Here is a 19,298-nt window from a genome sequence, read left to right on the forward strand (position 1 = left end):
CCAGTCTACATTCTATACCTGTGGTGCATTTTAGTTTTGCAGTTTGCTGACACAGTGACCACCAGTATACTATATATAGCAGTACGGTACGGAAGGCCACTGCTGTACCTACCTCTGTGTCATCATTAAGTACACTATCCATCTACATTCTATACCTGTGGTGCATTTCAGTTGTGCGCAGTATATATAGTAGTAGGCCATTGCTATTGATACTGGCATATAATTCCACACATTAAAATATGGAGAACAAAAATGTGGAGGTTAAAATAGGGAAAGATCAAGATCCACTTCCACCTCGTGCTGAAGCTGCTGCCACTAGTCATGGCCGAGACGATGAAATGCCATCAACGTCGTCTGCCAAGGCCGATGCCCAATGTCATAGTAGAGAGCATGTAAAATCCAAAAAACAAAAGTTCAGTAAAATGACCCAAAAATCTAAATTAAAAGCGTCTGAGGAGAAGCGTAAACTTGCCAATATGCCATTTACGACACGGAGTGGCAAGGAACGGCTGAGGCCCTGGCCTATGTTCATGGCTAGTGGTTCAGCTTCACATGAGGATGGAAACACTCATCCTCTCGCTAGAAAAAAGAAAAGACTTAAGCTGGCAAAAGCACAGCAAAGAACTGTGCGTTCTTCAAAATCACAAATCCCCAAGGAGAGTCCAATTGTGTCGGTTGCGATGCCTGACCTTCCCAACACTGGACGGGAAGAGCTTGCGCCTTCCACCATTTGCACGCCCCCTGCAAGTGCTGGAAGGAGCACCCGCAGTCCAGTTCCTGATAGTCAAATTGAAGATGTCACTGTTGAAGTACACCAGGATGAGGATATGGGTGTTGCTGGCGCTGGGGAGGAAATTGACAAGGAGGATTCTGATGGTGAGGTGGTTTGTTTAAGTCAGGCACCCGGGGAGACACCTGTTGTCCGTGGGACGAATATGGCCATTGACATGCCTGGTCAAAATACAAAAAAAATCAGCTCTTCGGTGTGGAATTATTTCAACACAAATGCGGACAACAGTTGTCAAGCCGTGTGTTGCCTTTGTCAAGCTGTAATAAGTAGGGGTAAGGACGTTAACCACCTCGGAACATCCTCCCATATACGTCACCTGCAGCGCATTCATCATAAGTCAGTGACAAGTTCAAAAACTTTGGGTGACAGCGGAAGCAGTCCACTGACCACTAAATCCCTTCCTCTTGTAACCAAGCTCCTGCAAACCACACCACCAACTCCCTCAGTGTCAATTTCCTCCTTATCCAGGAAAGCCAATAGTCCTGCAGGCCATGTCACTGGCAAGTCTGATGAGTCCTCTCCTGCCTGGGATTCCTCCGATGCATCCTTGAGTGTAACGCCTATTGCTGCTGGCGCTGCTGTTGTAACTGCTGGGAGTCGATCGTCATCCCAGAGGGGAAGTCGGAAGACCGCTTGTACTACTTCCAGTAAGCAATTGACTGTCCAACAGTCCTTTGCGAGGAAGATGAAATATCACAGCAGTCATCCTGCTGCAAAGCAGATAACTCAGGCCTTGACAACTATGTTGGTGTTAGACGTGCGTCCGGTATCCGCCGTTAGTTCACAGGGAACTAGACAATTTCTTGAGGTAGTGTGCCCCCGTTACCAAATACCATCTAGGTTCCACTTCTCTAGGCAGGCGATAACGAGAATGTACACGGACGTCAGAAAAAGACTCACCAGTGTCCTAAAAAATGCAGTTGTACCCAATGTCCACTTAACCATGGACATGTGGACAAGTGGAGCAGGGCAGACTCAGGACTATATATACTGTGACAGCCCACTGGGTAGATGTATTGCCTCCCGCAGCAAGAACAGCAGCGGCGGCACCAGTAGCAGCATCTCGCAAACGCCAACTCGTTCCTAGGCAGGCTACGATTTGTATCATTGCTTTCCAGAAGAGGCACACAGCTGACAACCTCTTACGGAAACTGAGGAAGATCATCGCAGAATGGCTTACCCCAATTGGACTCTCCTGGGGATTTGTGACATCGGACAACGCCAGCAATATTGTGCGTGCATTACATCTGGGCAAATTCCAGCACGTCCCATGTTTTGCACAAACATTGAATTTGGTGGTGCAGATTTATTTAAAAAACGACAGGGGCGAGCAAGAGATGCTGTCGGTGGCCCGAAGAATTGCGGGCCACTTTCGGCATTCAGCCACCGCGTACAGAAGACTGGAGCACCACCAAACAATCCTGAACCTGCCCTGCCATCATCTGAAGCAAGAGGTGGTAACGAAGTGAAATTCAACCCTCTATATGCTTCAGAGGATGGAGGAGCAGCAAAAGGCCATTCAAGCCTATACATCTGGCCACGATATAGGCAAAGGAGGGGGAATGCACCTGACTCAAGCGCAGTGGAGAATGATTTCAACATTGTGCAAGGTTCTGCAACCCTTTGAACTTGCCACACGTGAAGTCAGTTCAGACACTGCCAGCCTGAGTCAAGTAATTCCCCTCATCAGGCTTTTGCAGAAGAAGCTGGAGACATTGAAGGAGGAGCTAAAACAGAGCGATTCCGCTAGGCATGTGGGACTTGTTGATGGAGCCCTTAATTCGCGTAACCTGGATTCACGGGTGGTCAATCTGTTGAAATCAGAGCACTACATTTTGGTCACCGTGCTCGATCCTAGATTTAAAACCTACCTTGTATCTCTCTTTCCGGCAGACACAAGTCTGCAGAGGTTCAAAGACCTGCTGGTGAGAAAATTGTCAAGTCAAGTGGAACGTGACCCGTCAACATCTCCTCCTTCACATTCTCCCGCAACTGTGGGTGCGAGGAAAAGGCTAAGAATTCCGAGCCCACCCGCTGGCGGTGATGCACGGCAGTCTGGAGCGAGTGCTGACATCTGGTCCGGACTGAAGGACCTGCCAACGATTACTGACATGTCGTCTACTGTCCCTTCATATGATTCTTTCACCATTGAAAGAATGGTGGAGGATTATATGAGTGACCGCATCCAAGTAGGCACGTCAGACAGTCCGTACGTATACTGGCAGGAAAAAGAGGCAATTTGGAGGCCCTTGCACAAACTGGCTTTATTCTACCTAAGTTGCCCTCCCTCCAGTGTGTACTCCGAAAGAGTGTTTAGTGCAGCCGCTCACCTTGTCAGCAATCGGCGTACGAGGTTACTTCCAGAAAATGTGGAGAAGATGATGTTCATCAAAATTAATTATAATCAATTCCTCCATGGAGACATTCACCAGCAGCAATTGCCTCCACAAAGTACACAGGGACCTGAGATGGTGGATTCCAGTGGGGACGAATTAATAATCTGTGAGGAGGGGGATGTACACAGTGAAAGGGGTGAGGAATCGGAGGATAATGATGAGGTGGACATCTTGCCTCTGTAGAGCCAGTTTGTGCAAGGAGAGATTGATTGCTTCTTTTTTTGGTGGGGGCCCAAACCAACCAGTCATTTCAGTCACAGTCGTGTGGCAGACCCTGTAGCTGAAATGATGGGTTCGTTAAAGTGTGCATGTCCTGTTTATACAACATAAGGGTGAGTGGGAGGGCCCAAGGACAATTCCATCTTGCACCTCTTTTTTCTTTCATCTTTCTTTGCATCATGTGCTGTTTGGGGACAATTTTTTTGAAGTGCCATCCTGCCTGACACTGCAGTGCCACTCCTAGATGGGCCAGGTCTTTGTGTCGGCCACTTGTGTCGCTTAGCTTAGTCACACAGCGACCTTGGTGCGCCTCTTTTTTTCTTTGCATCATGTGCTGTTTGGGGACAATTTTTTTGAAGTGCCATCCTGCCTGACACTGCAGTGCCACTCCTAGATGGGCCAGGTGTTTGTGTCGGCCACTTAGCTTAGTCACACAGCGACCTTGGTGCGCCTCTTTTTTTCTTTGCATCATGTGCTGTTTGGGGACTATTTTTTTGAAGTGCCATCATGCCTGACACTGCTGTGCCACTCCTAGATGGGCCAGGTGTTTGTGTCGGCCACTTGTGTCGCTTAGCTTAGCCATCCAGCGTCCTTGGTGCAAATTTTAGGACTAAAAATAATATTGTGAGGTGTTCAGAATAGACTGGAAATGAGTGGAAATTATGGTTATTGAGGTTAATAATACTATGGGATCAAAATGACCCCCAAATTCTATGATTTAAGCTGTTTTTTAGGGTTTTTTGAAAAAAAAACACCCGAATCCAAAACACACCCGAATCCGACAAAAAAATTTCGGTGAGGTTTTTCCAAAACGCGTCCGAATCCAAAACACGGCCGCGGAACCGAATCCATAACCAAAACACAAAACCCGAAAAATGTCCGGTGCACATCACTAGTAAAAAGTACCGCCACCCCACCGTACGGCTAAGCAGCAAGAGACCAAAAATAGGGCCCGCGCCTCCACTCACTTTTAGCTTTGTGAAGGGCTGCCAATCTGTTGATCCGGGTCTCTTGTAAGAACAAGATGTCCACGTCCTGGTTGTCAAAAAACTCAAAAGCCAGATACCGAGCACGTACGGATAACACGGAAGCCACATTCATTGTGGCACATCAAATAGGATGGGTATCCATGGTTCCAGATTGTTGAAATGGACTATACACATACATTACCCTAGTTATCACCACCACCCCCATCACCAACACCACAGTCCATACATGCCACCCCATTCACTTCCTCAATCACAACCACATCCACACCCGCACCAGCCACTTTAGGACTAGGGTCAGGGGGTTCCCTTGCATCCAGTGACCCAGGGCCAGACTCATTATTTTGATTGATCTGACTCTCAGATTCACTCTCTGCCTCTTTCCTTATCACCATCACTTCCTCCTCAGCAGCAACCACCTCCGCACCTACCTCCTCATCCTCAAACAGTGGCTTCCCAAACTCTCCCTCCTCTTTTCTTTGCTCCAATTCAATCCCTATTGGATCCCACTGTAAAGTTTCTGCTACAACATCCTCTATTTCACTGTCTGCATTCCCTTCTCCCTCCTCCCTCCTTCTCTTCCCTCCCATCTTAATTACTTCTTCTTTCCTTTCTTTGTTCTTTCTTCTCTGTCTTCTAGGTTTAAATCTTGGTTCCCCTTTTTCTAGAACCACTTCTTCCTCATCTTCCTCATCTGTCAATACCCCAAACCTATTTGAAAGAATCACCTCTTCCTCCACTTTCCTCTTTGTTGTTTTCACACCTTTTTTTCCCACCTGAAACCAGGATTGGGAATGGGATTAAGGCTGGGATTGGGCCTGAGGCTGAATTTTGGTTCCTTCTTACACTATTTTTCCAATTTCCCATTACATTTATTTCTCTTTGTTCACTTTAACTACTCCCCCCCTAGTAATTCTCATTTCTGAACTACTACCTTCCTCAAAATTCATGCAACCCCTGTTGTTACGATTTGCCATGGGGCAACGACTGTAGGGATGTCCCATCTCCCCACAAAGGTTACATTTCACCTTATTACATGTTCTAGATGTATGTCCACTCTCCCCACACATCGAACATTTCACACTCCCACAGTCACCACTGAGGTGGCCAGCCTCACCAACTTAAAACATGTCTTTGGTTGACCAGTATGAAATATCTGCACCCGGTCTCGACCTATGTACGCAGCAGATGGAATATGGCGCACACCGGTCTCCCCAGGATGCAGACGTACACTGGCCTACCAAGCACCTCCACACACTCCCTTTGTGTGGTCCATTTTCCTAATGTCAGATTGAAAATTCACATTGCCTGCTTAACCAAAACCTGATGTCTTCCACAGGTATGGATTCATTGTGGACCAGGATAGTCACTTTTCTCTATCGTCCTAAGTGGATGCTGGGGTTCCTGAAAGGACCATGGGGAATAGCGGCTCCGCAGGAGACAGGGCACAAAAAAGTAAAGCTTTACTAGGTCAGGTGGTGTGCACTGGCTCCTCCCCCTATGACCCTCCTCCAGACTCCAGTTAGATTTTGTGCCCGAACGAGAAGGGTGCAATCTAGGTGGCTCTCCTAAAGAGCTGCTTAGAGAAAGTTTAGTTTAGGTTTTTTTCTTTACAGTGAGTCCTGCTGGCAACAGGATCACTGCAACGTGGGACTTAGGGGGAAAGTAGTAAACTCACCTGCATGCAGAGTGGATTTGCTGCTTGGCTACTGGACACCATTAGCTCCAGAGGGATCGAACACAGGCCCAGCCGTGGAGTCCGGTCCCGGAGCCGCGCCGCCGACCCCCTTGCAGATGCTGAAGCGTGAAGAGGTCCGGAAACCGGCGGCTGAAGACTCCTCAGTCTTCATAAGGTAGCGCACAGCACTGCAGCTGTGTGCCATTTTCCTCTCAGCACACTTCACTGGGCAGTCACTGAGGGTGCAGAGCGCTGGGGGGGGGCGCTCTGAGAGGCAAATATAAACCTTATACAAGGCTAAAAATACCTCACATATAGCCCATAGGGGCTATATGGAGATATTTAACCCCTGCCTGACTGGAAAAATAGCGGGAGAAGAACCCGCCGAAAAAGGGGCGGGGCCTATCTCCTCAGCACACGGCGCCATTTTCTGTCACAGCTCCGCTGGTCAGAACGGCTCCCAGGTCTCTCCCCTGCACTGCACTACAGAAACAGGGTAAAACAGAGAGGGGGGGCACATTAATGGCTATATATATATATATTAAAGCAGCTATAAGGGAGCACTTAATATAAGGATATCCCTTGTATATATAGCGCTTTGTGGTGTGTGCTGGCAGACTCTCCCTCTGTCTCCCCAAAAGGGCTAGTGGGTCCTGTCTTCATTAGAGCATTCCCTGTGAGTTTGCGGTGTGTGTCGGTACGTGGTGTCGACATGTATGAGGACGATATTGGTGTGGTGGCGGAGCAATTGCCAAATATGCAGATGTCACCCCCCAGGGGGTCGACACCAGAATGGATGCCTTTATTTGTGGAATTACGTGATGGTTTATCTTCCCTTAAACAGTCAGTTGAGGACATGAGGCGGCCGGACAATCAATTAATGCCTGTCCAGGCGCCTCAAACACCGTCAGGGGCTGTAAAACGCCCTTTGCCTCAGTCGGTCGACACAGACCCAGACACGGGCACTGATTCCAGTGACGACGGTAGAAATTCAAACGTATTTTCCAGTAGGGCCACACGTTATATGATTTTGGCAATGAAGGAGACGTTACATTTAGCTGATACTACAGATACCGTAAAACAGGGTATTATGTATGGTGTGAAAAAACTACAAACAGTTTTTCCTGAATCAGAAGAATTAAATGACGTGTGTGATGAAGCGTGGGTTGCTCCTGATAAAAAGTTGATAATTTCAAAAAAGTTATTGGCATTATACCCTTTCCCGCCAGAGGTTAGGGCGCGCTGGGAAACACCCCCTAAGGTGGACAAGGCGCTCACACGCTTATCCAAACAAGTGGCGTTACCCTCTCCTGAGACGGCCGCACTTAAGGATCCATCAGATAGAAAGATGGAAGTTATTCAAAAGAATATATACACACATGCAGGTGTTATACTACGACCAGCTATAGCAACTGCCTGGATGTGCAGTGCTGGAGTAGTTTGGTCAGAATCCCTGATTGAAAATATTGATACCCTAGATAGGGACAATGTTTTACTGTCGTTAGAACAAATAAAGGATGCATTTATCTATATGCGTGATGCACAGAGGGATATTTGCACACTGGCATCTCGGGTGAGTGCTATGTCCATTTCAGCCAGAAGAGCCTTATGGACACGACAGTGGACAGGCGATGCGGATTCAAAACGTCACATGGAGGTTTTGCCGTATAAAGGGGAGGAGTTATTTGGAGTTGGTCTATCAGACTTGGTGGCCACGGCTACTGCCGGGAAATCCACTTTTTTACCTCAAGTCACTCCCCAACAGAGAAAGGCACCGACCTTTCAACCGCAGCCTTTTCGCTCCTACAAAAATAAGAGAGCAAAGGGCTTGTCGTACCTGCCACGAGGCAGAGGAAGAGGGAAGAGACACCAACAGGCAGCTCCTTCCCAGGAACAGAAGCCCTCCCCGGCTCCTGCAAAAACCTCAGCATGACGCTGGGGCCTCTCAAGCGGACTCGGGGACAGTGGGGGGCCGTCTCAAAAATTACAGCGCGCAGTGGGCTCACTCGCAGGTAGACCCCTGGATCCTGCAGATAATATCTCAGGGGTACAGGTTGGAATTAGAGACGGATCCTCCTCATCGTTTCCTGAAGTCTGCCTTACCAACCGTCTCTTCCGAAAGGGAGAGGGTGTTGGAAGCCATTCACAAGCTGTACGCTCAGCAGGTGATAGTCAAAGTACCCCTATTACAACAAGGAAAGGGGTATTATTCCACTCTATTTGTGGTACCGAAGCCGGATGGCTCGGTAAGGCCTATTCTAAATCTGAAGTCCTTGAACCTCTACATAAAAAAGTTCAAGTTCAAGATGGAGTCACTCAGAGCAGTGATAGCGAACCTGGAAGAAGGGGACTTTATGGTATCCTTGGACATCAAGGATGCGTATCTACACGTTCCGATTTACCCCGCACACCAGGGGTACCTCAGGTTCATTGTTCAAAACTGTCACTATCAGTTTCAGACGCTGCCGTTCGGATTGTCCACGGCGCCTCGGGTCTTTACCAAGGTAATGGCCGAGATGATGATTCTTCTTCGAAGAAAAGGCGTATTAGTTATCCCATACTTGGACGATCTCCTAATAAGGGCAAGGTCCAGAGAACAGCTGGAGACAGCTTTAGCACTATCTCAAGAGGTGCTAAGACAACACGGGTGGATTCTGAATATTCCAAAATCCCATTTAATCCCGACAACTCGTCTGCTGTTCCTAGGAATGATTCTGGACACGGTTCAGAAAAAGGTTTTCCTTCCAGAGGAAAAAGCCAAGGAGTTATCCGATCTGGTCAGGAACCTCCTAAAACCAGGAAAAGTGTCAGTACATCAATGCACAAGAGTCCTGGGAAAAATGGTGGCTTCTTACGAAGCAATTCCATTCGGCAGATTCCATGCAAGAATATTCCAAAGGGATCTGTTGGACAAATGGTCAGGGTCGCATCTGCAGATGCACCTGCGAATAACCCTGTCACCAAAGACAAGGGTGTCACTTCTGTGGTGGTTGCAGAAGGCTCACCTATTAGAAGGCCGCAGATTCGGCATTCAGGATTGGATCCTGGTGACCACGGACGCCAGCCTGAGAGGCTGGGGAGCAGTCACACAAGGAAGAAACTTCCAGGGAGTATGGACGAGTCTGGAAAAGTCTCTTCACATAAACATTCTGGAACTAAGAGCAATCTACAATGCTCTAAGCCAGGCGGAACTTCTCCTGCAAGGAAAGCCGGTGTTGATTCAGTCGGACAACATCACGGCGGTCGCCCATGTAAACAGGCAGGGCGGCACAAGAAGCAGGAGTGCAATGGCAGAAGCTGCCAAGATTCTTCGCTGGGCGGAGAATCACGTGATAGCACTGTCAGCAGTGTTCATCCCGGGCGTGGACAACTGGGAAGCAGACTTCCTCAGCAGACACGATCTTCATCCGGGAGAGTGGGGTCTACATCCAGAAGTCTTCAACATGTTAATAGACCGTTGGGAAAGACCAATTGTAGACATGATGGCGTCTCGCCTCAACAAGAAACTGGACAAATATTGCGCCAGGTCAAGAGATCCACAGGCAATAGCTGTGGACGCACTGGTAACTCCTTGGGTGTACCAGTCAGTGTATGTGTTTCCTCCTCTGCCGCTCATACCAAAGGTATTGAAGATCATACGGCAAAGAAGAGTAAGAACAATACTAGTGGTTCCGGATTGGCCGAGAAGGACTTGGTATCCGGAACTTCAAGAGATGCTCACGGACGAACCGTGGCCTCTACCTCTGAGAAGGGACCTGCTACAGCAGGGTCCCTGTCTTTTTCAAGACTTACCGCGGCTGCGTTTGACGGCATGGCGGTTGAACGCCAGATCCTAAAAGGGAAAGGCATTCCAGAAGAAGTCATTCCTACCTTGATTAAGGCACGGAAGGAAGTCACCGTGAAACATTATCACCGCATTTGGCGAAAATATGTAGCGTGGTGCGAGGATCGGAGGGTTCCGACGGAGGAATTCCAACTGGGTCGTTTCCTACATTTCCTGCAATCAGGATTATCTATGGGTCTCAAATTGGGATCCATTAAGGTTCAAATTTCGGCCCTGTCAATATTCTTCCAAAAAGAATTGGCCTCTGTCCCTGAGGTCCAGACTTTTGTCAAGGGAGTACTGCATATACAGCCTCCTGTGGTGCCTCCGGTGGCACCGTGGGATCTAAATGTAGTTTTAGATTTCCTCAAATCCCATTGGTTTGAACCATTGAAAAAGGTGGATTTGAAATATCTCACATTGAAAGTGACTATGTTACTAGCCCTGGCCTCTGCCAGGAGAGTATCTGAATTGGCGGCTTTATCTTATAAAAGTCCTTATCTAATCTTCCATTCGGATAGGGCAGAACTGCGGACTCGTCCGCATTTTCTCCCTAAAGTGGTATCAGCATTTCATCTGAACCAACCTATTGTGGTGCCTGCGGCCACTAGCGACTTGGAGGACTCCAAGTTGTTGGACGTTGTCAGAGCCTTAAAAATATACATTGCAAGGACGGCTGGAGTCAGAAAATCTGACTCGCTGTTTATATTGTATGCACCCAACAAGTTGGGCGCACCTGCTTCTAAGCAGTCGATTGCTCGTTGGATTTGTAACACAATTCAACTTGCACATTCTGTGGCAGGCCTGCCACAGCCTAAAACTGTAAAAGCCCACTCCACAAGGAAGGTGGGCTCATCTTGGGCGGCTGCCCGAGGGGTCTCGGCATTACAACTCTGCCGAGCAGCTACGTGGTCGGGGGAGAACACGTTTGTAAAATTTTACAAATTTGATACCCTGGCAAAGGAGGACCTGGAGTTCTCTCATTCGGTGCTGCAGAGTCATCCGCACTCTCCCGCCCGTTTGGGAGCTTTGGTATAATCCCCATGGTCCTTTCAGGAACCCCAGCATCCACTTAGGACGATAGAGAAAATAAGAATTTACTTACCGATAATTCTATTTCTCGGAGTCCGTAGTGGATGCTGGGCGCCCATCCCAAGTGCGGATTATCTGCAATACTTGTACATAGTTATTGTTAACTAATTCGGGTTATTGTTAAGGAGCCATCTTTAAGAGGCCCTTTCTGTTGTCATACTGTTAACTGGGTTTAGATCACAAGTTGTACGGTGTGATTGGTGTGGCTGGTATGAGTCTTACCCGGGATTCAAAATGCCTCCCTTATTGTGTATGCTCGTCCGGGCACAGTACCTAACTGGAGTCTGGAGGAGGGTCATAGGGGGAGGAGCCAGTGCACACCACCTGACCTAGTAAAGCTTTACTTTTTTGTGCCCTGTCTCCTGCGGAGCCGCTATTCCCCATGGTCCTTTCAGGAACCCCAGCATCCACTACGGACTCCGAGAAATAGAATTATCGGTAAGTAAATTCTTATTTTATGTCATTTTGCTTCTCCATCAAATCCGACTCATACTTACAGTAATCATTCTTGTCCTTGTTTACAGACCACTTACATACTCAACAGATTTTATAGGGTAAATACAGGCATATAGATCTCTGTAAGTAACCCCAAGAGAAAAAATTTACCTAAGAAAATCAGTCTTAGGTGGAGGGTCACCATCACCCACCCACCTAAACTGTACTAGGTTCCGTCTCACTCTCTGGCCACCACTACCACCACCAAATCTTGTATCCTTATTTCCAGAATTTTTCCCCATATCTGCCGCCTTCTGTGCATAAGACATATCTTCAGGGTTAGGCTTGCCCGCACTTCCTCCACCCTCTGTCACTGAAAAAGAAACAAGTGGAGCTAAATCAACATTTTCACTTAGCATCCCCCTCCCCACCCCACCCCCCACATTTTTATCCTTTCCTTCTGGAATGTCTTTAGACTTCTTATTCTTTACTTCTGCACTGATTGACGACAATGCTTCCTTCACCCTGGCAGGAGCTGGAATGTTCCCAAACATTGACTCTGCAACTACTTTCTCACCATCATCCAAAGTCTCTGGATTTAGAGCTGGCAGACCTTGAGCCAAACCATCAGTTATTACAGTTTTCCTCACTGCCAATCCCACACCTCCCTGCACTTATTTGGACACAGCCTGCACAATAACACTAGTCCCTGCATCAGATTCAAGCAAAATGTTAACAGGCTCATCCTCCATGCCACCCTGCGCCCTGCATAGACCCAATTCCGGGCCCTGCCCTCCGGTCCTCACCGGCCTGTCACCTATTACAGCATTTTCATTACTGCTACCTTTGCCCGGCACCTTGGAAGCCACGGGTAACCCCCGGGAATCCCCTCCTGACAGCACCTGCACAGATCTTACCTTGCTTGTTCCTCCACCAGGGATTCCCGAGCCGCCGTCTGCTCCCCTCGCCTCTGCTTCCATCTCCATAGCAGCCGATGATGCTGTTTCCAGAAATCCACAGCCTTTTCCTGGACAGGCACACTCTGGAGCTTATCAATAGCTGGAGATTCCTCCATCTCCACACCCTCTTCCTTCTCCAGGTGAATCAACTCCTATGATGAGGGTGTAACCTGAATTCTATCCACTGCAGTTAACTCCTTCCCTGCTGATATAGAAACTTTTGCCTTTTTTTTCTTTCCTTCAGATTCCTTTAGAGATGTTATTCTGGCCTTTATATTACTCATGGTTGCTTGTATTTCATCCATTTCACCCTGGATCCTGACCCGCTCCAAATTGGCAATTGTATTTCATTTTCTCTTGCAAGCATAATACCGGGATTTAAGTTTAGCAGCTTCTGCCATTAATTCCTTTAGGCCTAAATTGACCCAGTAATCTTCCTCTGAAACATCATCATCACCACAGTCTGAGTCCTCTGCATCTGAGATCCCCTCTGTTACATTGACATTAACCCCTTTCTTGCCTGGAGGCTCAGCCGCTGCGCGACTGTACCGTCCCCACCAATAATCTTCCTGGCAGAGGTGCCTTCCTCAGGATTAGGGGTACACAATCTGCTGCACAGGGGCTCCGGCAACACTGCTGGTACTCCTTGTAATCCATGGCTGGCTGGCTGAATACACCATCCCTTCCTGTCCCCTAACCCCTACAGCTGGGTAAGGGGGTGGCGTGAGGGATGCCTGCCCCTTCTTCATACCTCTGGGACCCGATGGCAGCAGCCCCGGGCCCGGGCCTTCCACCTGCTGAAACTTCCACTCTCCTCCTGCTAAGAGCAGCAACTCTGGCCCAGGAATCCTGCAGGGGGCGGGCACTCTTACTCTGCTGCACTGTTAGGTTCTGTAGCTCAGGAGCTCCTGCACATATGTCTGCACACCAGGAAAGAGCAGTAGTATATGTGCCAGGGTTACACCGGGAGAGAGCAGTAGTATATATGCATGGGTTACACCAGGAGAGAGCAGTAGTATATGTGCTTGGGTTATACCAGGAGAAAACAGTAGATACACATAAAGACCCCAGTATAGTGACAGATACAAATAAGGACCCCAGTAGTGGCAGATAAGCATATACACCCAGCAGTGCCAGATACACATACACCCCCAGTAATGCAGTGCCATATACACATACACCCCCACAGTGCCATTTACACATATGCCCCCACAGTGCCAGTTAAATATATGCCCTCCCATTGCCAGTTACACATATGCCCCCCAGTGCCAATAACACATATGCCCCTACAATGCAGGATACACATATGCCCCCCCAGTTACACATATACCCCCCAGTGCCTTTTACAGATATGCCCTCACAGTTTAGGATACCCATATGTCACCCCCTGTGCCAGTTACACATATGCCCCTACAGTGCCAGTTACACATATGACCCCCAGTGCCAGTTACACCTATGCCCCCCAGTACCAGTTACACGTATGCCCCCCTGTGCCAAGTACACATATGCCCTCACAGTTCAGGATACACATATCCCCCCAGTGCCAGTTACACATATGCCCCCACAGTGTAGGTTACACATATGCCCCACAGTGCCAGTTACACAGATGTCCCCACAGTGCCAGTTACACATATGCTCTCACAGTGCAGGATACACATATGCCACCCCCAGTGCCAGTTACACCACTGCCCCACAGTGTCAGTTACACATATGCTCCCCCAGTGCCAGTTACACATATGATAATGCCGCCCAATGCCAGTTACACATATGATAATGCCCCCCTGTGCCAGTTACACATATGATAATGCCACCACAGTGCTAGTTACACATATACCCCCACAGTGCAGGATACACATATGCCCCCCAGTGCCAGTTACACATATGCCCCCAGTGCCAGTTACACATATGCCCCCAGTGCCAGTTACACATATGCCCCCCCAGTGCAGTTACACATATGCCCCCAGTGCCAGTTACACATTTGACCCCCAGTGCCAGTTACACATATGATAATGCCCCCCCAATGCCAATTCCACATATGCAAATAGAGTGTAAGTTACTCACCACCACTGCCCGAGATCTGCTGCTGCTCCCGCTGCTGCTTCCCTGTCTATGGGCCAGGGAGGAGAGCGCAGCATGTGCCTCTCCTGCCCCTCAGTCTGACTCTGCGTGGGATCTAATCATCACCACCACCCGGGCTCTGCTGCTGCTTCTGTGTCGAGGCCGGGGAGGAGAGCGCAGTGTGCGCCTTTCCTGCTCCTCAGATGACTCTGCTGGTGTGTGAGGCCTCCTTCCCTCCTGTGGCCACTGACAGCAGCATCTAACTACAATCAGGCATCTCCTTGCACCACGGCGCTGCTACCCGGGCACCACATTATTACAGTAGGCCCCGCCCTCATACAAAAGAGGTCGTGGGCAAAAATCAGTGGGGCCTACCGGTGGTTTCACCGGCTTCCCGGTGGCCCATTCCGAGCCTGCCACCCCGCATGTAAGGCCCTGCCACCCCGCATGGGTGCAAAAGCATTGCACAGTGGTGATGCTTTTGCACCTACCCAGTAGCTCTCATCCTGCGCAGCCTAGCTGCACTGGCAGGAGGCTACCCACCATGTCCCAGGTCGCAGTGGCTGCGTGTGATGTCATGCAGCTGCCGCGACCTGCCCCCTCAATGGTCCCGATACACCTATGTTGTCCAGACCGCAACTTGGTGTTCTAACGCCATTGGCACATCCCCTCCCGCCCCCTGACTCTGTCTGCCTGTCAATCAGGCAGAGGTGATCGCAGCCCTGAGATGATTTTAGCATCTCACTGGGCCTCCCGGTGTGTACACGCACAGGGCTTCAGTCTGTAATCGCTGCCTCAGCAGTGATCCAGTCTGAATTAGGCCATGGTCCTCAAGGAATCCTGCCAGCCCAGGTTTTAAGGGTATCCATGACTGAGCACAGATGGTTAAATCGAATTGATTGAGGAACTACAGTAACTAAGGGGGTAATTCAGACTTGATTGCTAGGGTGCGTTTTTTGCATCACTGAGATCAGGTAGTCGCCACCTGCAGGGGGAGCAGATGTGCAATCGCATTTGTAGCAGAGCTGCACAAATATCAGTTTGTGCAGTCTCTGCACTGCCCAGGACTTACTTAGCTGATGTGATGGTTTCCTGGTGTTCTGGGACGGAGCCGACGTCAGACACCCTCCCTCCAAACACCTGGTCCCTCCTGCGTTTCTCTGGACACTCCTGTAAAATGGTCAGTTGCCACCCACAAATGGCCACTTCCTTTCAATTAGCTTTCGATCGCCCGTGCAATCGCTTTTTATCCCGGCGCATTGCGGTGCATACGCATTCACAGTTCAGATATGATCGCACACTGTGCGAAAACGCACAGCAGCGATCAGGTCAGAATTACCCCCCAAGTCACCCGTGCAAAAGCTAGGTTATTGTTAAAACCTGGACCATTAAAGATGCCTTGAGGACCATGTTTGGTAACCTGTGATTTAACCTAAAAATGTTTTAAATATGCATCCTTGTTCTGTTATCTGTCACAGACAGAATACAATAGAAACAGGTCTGCTGGTAGAGGGTCCAGGAAAACCGAATGACAGAGAAAGAGAGAAAGAGCTGCTGTCATTTATGGGATACAGGCAATTTTTAGAGCCTCCCATTATTTTTATTTTAAAAACTATACCATAGTTTTGTGTGTGGAGACCTGCATTGAGTACTCATCTCCATGCCCCAAATCTGCTGCATCCCTGAGTACTGTATAATGATATATAAGCAAAGTATACAAGTAGATTGCAGCATACACTTCTTATACAGTGATCTATGAAACTTTGACATGGTAGCTCAGATACTAAAAGCAAAATAAATCTTTTTATTATATATCAAAATTAAGAATGTGAAAAATATATTTACTTGTTGGGAAACAATGATGCTGCATGTCGCTGTCCATCTGGGTAGCCCAACACAATGACAGCGTGAGAAAAAGATGAGTATTGTGAGATTATCATATCTGATACTCAGAGCTTTGCACCTTTCCATGTGCAGTGTGACAGCAGATCTGATTGGCTGTCTGTCACAGGTATGTCACTGCCGGGACCAACCCTGATGAAAGATTTCCTATGAGTACTTCCTTCCCCACTACTGGTCACATGGTGAACTGTAACAAATAATAATCCTCCCTTCAGGATGGTGGTCTAAGTGGTGTTGGGAATCCTTTTCCCAGAGGGACAATTTCCCCAGTGAAGTCAATTTCTACAGGTTATGCTTGGCTGATGTAAACATTACTTTTCCTGAAGCTTCACTATTTTCTGTGTACCAGTTGTTTCCAGTTCCCTATTTACAGTACATGTAGCCCCCACCTCTGTGACATAAACATTCTTTTGCTAAATTTGAATTAAATAATGTGTCTAGCTCTCCATGTTAACCATCACCACTGACATTAGCCCAATAATTTGATGGTGGGGAATGGGGTATTGTGTAGTTAAATGCTTTGTATATCAAAAATCTGCTGAAAAAAAGTATGTTACATGGTGTATGTAGGCAATCTCAACAGTATAAGTAAGTATTGGTCTCCATTCATATTTTCTATATTTGAACATAAAATAAAAAGTACACAAATTAATATATATGACAAAATAATTTTTTCATGTCTACATGTAAATGTATGTTATTGAACAGATTTTCGGAAGCCTAAGATGACACCCAAATTGGTAATACTGGTGACAGCTGTGGCTCTTGTCTGCCTTGTACAACTTGGGAAAGCAGAAAAGTAAGTTGTCATGTTTATTGAACAAATTTTCATATTCAATTATATAAATTAATCTTGTTGATAACATGCTACTACTGTATTTATTAAACATTTGTTGCTATTTTAGTCTTATACTTTGGTATTTTGTAATACTTAAAACTACAGTACTCTAAGAAATTCACTACCTGGTTTAGCAAGTGGTCATGGAAAGCAACCAATATGTACAGCGAGTGCACCTTTTAGGCGTCAGTGTCAGTCAATCTGCATGCTTCCATTTATTATTTGAAATTAACAGTATATTATGAATTTAATATATGGAGTAAATTTGACTGAAAGAGCATTGTCTTTCATGCTTGCTTTTAGGTAACATACTAAGTAGGGGTTGAAAACAGGGGTGTAAGTTCATCCCAGTAGCAGTGGTGTAACTACAGCCACCCCAGCCACTGCGGAGGCTTGGAGGCATAGGGCTGCGGGGGCACAGCTGCTGATTCAGTGCAGACTGACATGCGAACTAGCCTTCCACATGTCAATCTGCTAAATGTCCCTCCCACTGCCATAAAGGAGACAGCTGCTTGAAGTCATACTTGACCTATAGCGTCTGACAGAGCAGGGAAGTGCTGGGACCCAGGAGTGCATAGCGCTGGGTAGCACTGGCAGCAGTGGAACCCTTATACCCTAGGCAACAAGCATGAAAACCCCTTGGCAATGAGAATAACACCTAGTGCATGAAACCCCTGGCAACAAGCATTACCCCCTGGCAATGAGCATGATAACCAGCACATAAAATCACTGGCAATGAGTATTACCCCCTGGCAATGAGCATGACACCCAGTGTATGAAACCTCTGGCAATGAGCATCACCCCGTGGCAATGAGCATGACCCTCAGTGCATGAAACCCCTGGCAAAGAGCATGACACCCAGAGCATGAAAACCCCTGCCAACCAGCATGGAACAAGAGCGTGAAACCCCTGGCAACCAGCAGGTAATTTAAAAGTAATTGGGAGCACTTCTGTGGGGCATAATGTGTCACAGGCATTACGGTGTGTGGCATAATGTGTTAGGGGCATTACGGTCTGTGGCATATTGTGTAATGGGCATAACGGTGTGTGGCATAATGTGTAAGGGGCATTACTATAAGGGGAAAAAATTAATAATGTAAGGGGCATGAATCAGGGTTACCTTTTTCTTGTGGTGGCCAATGTCTGGGCATGCAGGTTGCAAAACTGCTTTATAAGGCAGTCTTTACCTGCAATGCCACGCCCCTTGCTGCAAAGCAATTCCCCTTTTATCGAGACATGCCCCTTTTTTTGGCAAACAAATTGTTCACTTTCCTAATGGCAATAGTTGGGGGGGGGAGCAAAACATTTTTGGGCTTGGGGGAGAAAACATTCTAAATACACGACTGCCTGGAGTCAAGTTGCAGTTTGGTGCCCCACTTAAAAAAAGGAAAAACATACATGGTGTGTGTGTTCCTATAGAAATATATATATATATATATATATATATATATGTAGAAAGGAAATGACACAGCGCCACTTGCGAGGTGGGTTCTCAGTAAAAAATGAAATAATAAAATTGCTAAAAAACACACGCAACCTTGTTAGAAGGTGTCCGCCAACCCTTAAGAGCGCAATGCTGGTACAGTACTGCTGGGAAAAATCTAAAAGTGGGGGAATAAGGGTACCGGCGACTGGTGTTGTTTAAAAGGCAATAGGTAAAAAGATAGATTTAAAAGCCAAAAACTATATAATAATACAAACAAGCTTTAATATCACATAAAAGCGGATCAAAACATGAAAACACTGATAAAATCTTATGAGCATAAAAGGTCTTAGTAAAAAGTAAGGACTTCTAACTTATCTTTTAAAATAGGCAAGGGAGTCACCACAGGGAGCCCAACGCGTTTCGTCACAGCTGACTTCTTCAAAGGGTGAGGACAGAATGAGATACTATGCCTATTTATACCCCTGATGGACAGGCTCAGGGTTGGTGATGTCATAATTAGTCATGTGATGTAATTAAAATATATACTACACAGAACATCAAAGACACTTATTTGGGACATAGCCTAAGGCTATAGAGGGTAATATAATAGTATATATGTGGAAAACGAGTGGTTTCAGGACTGTAGTAGCGTTAGGAACGTCCAGAACTGTGTATTTGTGTTGATTTGCGGCACTT

At 47.4% G+C, this 19,298-nt stretch overlaps 1 long non-coding RNA gene across 2 annotated transcripts in view; it reads left to right on the forward strand.

Annotated features, from left to right (window-relative positions):
• The window catches only part of LOC135051187 (uncharacterized), an 87,140-nt gene that overhangs the window by 32,081 nt on the left and 35,761 nt on the right, over positions 1 to 19,298 (forward strand). For both annotated transcript variants that reach the window (XR_010242104.1, XR_010242103.1), the window contains exon 2: positions 17,047 to 17,137. This is a non-coding gene — a long non-coding RNA (uncharacterized LOC135051187). The remainder of the gene's footprint in view (positions 1 to 17,046; positions 17,138 to 19,298) is intronic.

The sequence above is a fragment of the Pseudophryne corroboree genome, chromosome 2, assembly GCF_028390025.1.
Source record: "Pseudophryne corroboree isolate aPseCor3 chromosome 2, aPseCor3.hap2, whole genome shotgun sequence".
Lineage (NCBI taxonomy): Eukaryota > Metazoa > Chordata > Amphibia > Anura > Myobatrachidae > Pseudophryne > Pseudophryne corroboree.